The sequence below is a fragment of the Carlito syrichta genome, unplaced genomic scaffold (genome assembly GCF_000164805.1).
Source record: "Carlito syrichta isolate Samal-C Ts95f unplaced genomic scaffold, Tarsius_syrichta-2.0.1 Scaffold306946, whole genome shotgun sequence".
NCBI classification, from domain to species: Eukaryota; Metazoa; Chordata; class Mammalia; order Primates; family Tarsiidae; genus Carlito; species Carlito syrichta.
The window spans coordinates 298,873-303,026 of record NW_007251042.1 but is presented as its reverse complement, the minus strand read 5'-3'; positions in this window follow the sequence as shown (position 1 = coordinate 303,026).

Below are 4,154 nucleotides of genomic sequence, written 5' to 3'. Positions count from 1 at the left end.
GGCTCAGTGGCTCAGGCTGTAATCCCGCACCTTTGGGAGGCTAAAGTGAGTGGATTGCCTGAGCCCGCGGGTTCGAGACCCGCCTGGGCAGCGAGACCTCATCTCTACAATAAATCCAAAAAAAATCAGCCAGGCGTGGTAGCGCATGCCTGTAATTCTGGCTACTTGGAAGGTTGAGGCAGAAGGATCGCCGGAGCCCAGCAGGTCGAGGCTTCGGTGGCCAGAAGCGGCCACTGCAGTCCAGTCTGGGCAACAGAGTGAGACTCCAACTCAAAAACAAAAAACAAACAAACAAAAAAAACCCACCAAAAAAAACAAATTCATTCATCAGTTGATGGGCACTTAGGATGTTTCCTGATCTTGGCTATTGTGAATAGTGCTGCAATGAACATAAGAGTGCAACTATCTCTTTGGCACGCTGATTTCAATTCTTTTGGGTATATAACCAGTAGTAGGATTGCTGGATCATGTATGATTTTTTATTTTTAAGAGTCTCTGTAAGCTGGGTGCAGTGGCTCAGCCAGTAATCCCAGCACTTTGGGAGGCCAAGGTGAGAGGAATGCCTGAGCCCAGGTGTTCAAGACCAGCCTGGGCAACTTGGTGAGACATCATCTCTACAATAAATCACAAAAACTAGCCGGCTGTGGTGAGAGAGAACATGAGAAAACAGAGCCCAACACGGAAAAAGAAAAAAAAATTTTTATTTAGAGTCTCACTTCGTTGCCCAGGCTAGAAAGCACTGGCACGCTCATGGCCACCCCAGCGTCCACCTACTGGGCTCAGGCGATTCTTCCACCTCAGCCTTCCAAGTAGACAGAACTACAGGCACGGGTTACTACGCCCAGCTAATTTTTTTTTTTATTGTAGAGATGAAGTCTTGCCAAGTTGCCCAGGCTAGTCTTGAACCCATAGGCTTAGGCAATCCTCTCACCTCGGCCTTCCAAAGTGCTGGGATTACAGACATGAGCCACCGCACCCAACCGAAAAAAAAAATATTTTTTTAGAGCAGTTTTAGGTTCATAGCAAAACTGAGCAGAAGGTACAGAGATTTCCCGTATGTCCCGGCCCTCACATACACAAGGCCTCCCTCACCATCAACATCTCACCCAGAGATGTACATGTGCTACAACTGGTGAACCTACACTGACACATCATCATACTCAAAGTCCATAGTTTACATCAGGGTTCACTCTTGGTGTTGGACATTCTGTGAGTCTTGACAAATGCATGACTTGTATTCACTATTACAGTATCAAAGTGAATAGCTTCACTGTCCTAAACATCCTCTGTGCCCTTTGGGAGGCTGAGGTGAGTGGATTGCCTGAGCCCCCGGGTTTGAGACCCGCCTGGGCAGCGAGACCTCATCTCTACAATAAATAAATTTTTAAAAATCAGCCGGGCGTGGCAGCACATGCCTGTAATTCTGACTACTCGGAAGGCTGAGGCGGAAGGATCGCCGGAGCCCAGCAGGTCGAGGCTGTGGTGGCCGGGAGCAGCCACCGCACTCCAGTCTGAGCGACAGAGTGAGACTCCAACTCAAAAAAAAAAAAAAAATCCTCTGTGCTTTGCCTATTTCTCTCTCTGACCCCACAACCCCTGGGATCCTGAGTTTTGCCAGCTCCATAGTTTTGCCTTTTCCAGAATATCTTATGTTGGAGTTATACTTATGTAGCCTTTTCAGATTGGCTCTTCCACTTAGGAATATGCACCCAAGTTCCTCTATGTTTTTTCATGACTTGATAGCTCATTTCCCTTTCATACTGAATAATATTCCACTGTCTGGAAGCATGACAGTTTATGTGCTGAAGGAAACTTTGGTTGTTTCTAAGTTTTGGAAATTATGAATAAAGCTGTTACAAATGTCTGTGTGCAGGTTTTTGGCGTGGACATGAGTTTTTACCTGCTTTCGGTAAATACTAAGAAACATGACTGCTGGGTCACATAGTAAGATTATGTTTAGCTTTGTAATACTGTTTAGTTTTATATATTTAAAAAAAAACCTTTTCCAAAGTGACTGTATCAGGCCAGGCACAGTGCCTCATGACTGTAATCCCAGCACTTTAAGAGGCAGAGGTGGGAGGATTGCTTGAGCCCAGGAATTCAAGACCTGCCTGAACAACATAGTAAGACATCATCTCTACAAAAACAATTGTTTTTTGTTTGTTTTTGAGTTGGAGTCTCACTCTGTTGCCCAGACTGGAGTGCAGTGGCCACTCCCGGCCACCGCAGCTTCGACCTGCTGGGCTCCGGCGATCCTTCCGCCTCAGCCTTCCGAATAGCCGGAATTACAGGCATGCACTACCACGCCCGGCTGATTTTTTGATTTATTGTAGAGATGAGGTCTCGCTGCCTAGGCGGGTCTCGAACCCGCAGGCCCAGGCGATCCACTCACCTCAGCCTCCCAAAGGCGCGGGATTATAGGCTGAGCCACCGAGCCCCGCTAACAATTGTTTAAATTAGCAGGGCATGGTGGCACACATGTAGTCTCAGCTACTTGGGAAGCTGAGAAGGAAGGATCACCTGAGCCCAGGAGTTCGAGGCTGTGGTGAGCTACGATCACTCCACTGCACTCCAGCCTGGGTGACAGAGTGAGTGAGACACTTACTCAAAATAATCAAACAAAAAACAAAGTGACTGTACCATCTTTTGTCCTCACCAGTAGTGTTACTGTGGCTCTGCATCCTCACCAGCTCTGGCATTGTTGATGGTTTGAATTTTGGCCATTCTAACTGGTGCTTCCTGTTATCTTGTTTTAATTTGCAATTATCTAAGAACATATGCTGTTAAGCATCTTTTCATATGCTTACTTGCCACCTGTACATCTTTCATGAAGTGTCTGTTCAGGTCTGTTGCCTTTTTTTTTTAGATGAGAAATTATAGTTTATTTAGAAAGTAAATTAGAGAGAGAGAGAAGGAAGAGATTTCACCTCCCTAGGGTAGCGAGGGGGACAAAGCCAGGAAACATGGCAACAGCCATAGCTCAAAGAGTACATGGCCACACCAGAGTCTAGTAGAGCACTGGCCCATTTTTTAAAAATTGAGTTGTCAGTTTTCTCATTAAGTTAAAAAAGTTATTTGTATATTGTGGGTAACAGTGCTTTATCAGGGGTATGTTTTGCAAATATTTTCTTCCAGTCTGTGACTTGTCATCTCATGATTTTCCTCATTATGTGAAAAAAGAAAATAAGTCCAGGCAGGAAAAGTTAATAAGAAACTCAGATAAAGCTACCCATAGTGCCAAAAATTAAAAAAAAAAAAAAAAAAAAGTCTTCTCTAGTAATCTCAAATCTCTGAGAAATTAATTCCAGGCCCAAATTTTATGACTTTAAATATAAAGAGCTAGTAATTAATTCTAAAATTCCTTCTTTTTTCACATCATTCAGCAAAACACTGGCCAAGTAAAAGGGACCCTGTCATACCATACAGCAGTCCCTCCTCCATCCGTGGTTTTGCTGACGTTTCGGTTGCTCTTGGTCAACCGAGGTTCAAAGATATTTTATGGAAAATTCCAGAAATGAACAATTCATAAGTTATAAATCATCACTGTCTTGAGTAGCATGATGAAATCTCACATCGTCCCGTTATATCCCACTGAGATGTGAATCATCCCTTTGTCCAGGATCCCCAGGCTGTAGATGCTACCCCCCACCCATTAGTCACTTAGTAGCCATCTCAGTATCAGACTGAAATAACATAGGGCTGAATATACAGGCTTTATACAACCCAAGGTTTCAGCAACCACTGAGCATCTTGAAACATATCCTCTGTGGATAAGAAGGGACTACTGTTCAGAACTTGTGTTCTTTACAGACTGCATTAAAAAAGCACTTCATCATTTACTAATGGGGTTTCTAAACAAATATAAAAATCACAGTGTTCTAAAGGGATACAGTGGTAAGTGAGCAGCCAGGGGCTTTGGGAAGGTATTTGTTTGTATGTGCGTGCAGTCTTTATTTCAAATATGTTTAAACACCACTGTTATTTCTCAGGACAAGAGCAAAGATCACCCCCTGCAGAAACTCAGGAACTACATACAGAACTTTACAGAACAGAGGCAATGCTTTAGCTGAAGGCTGACTGCTGACTAGAGAATGGAGTTTTTTTTGTTGTTTTTTTTTTGAGTTGGAGTCTCACTCTGTCACCCAGACTGGAGT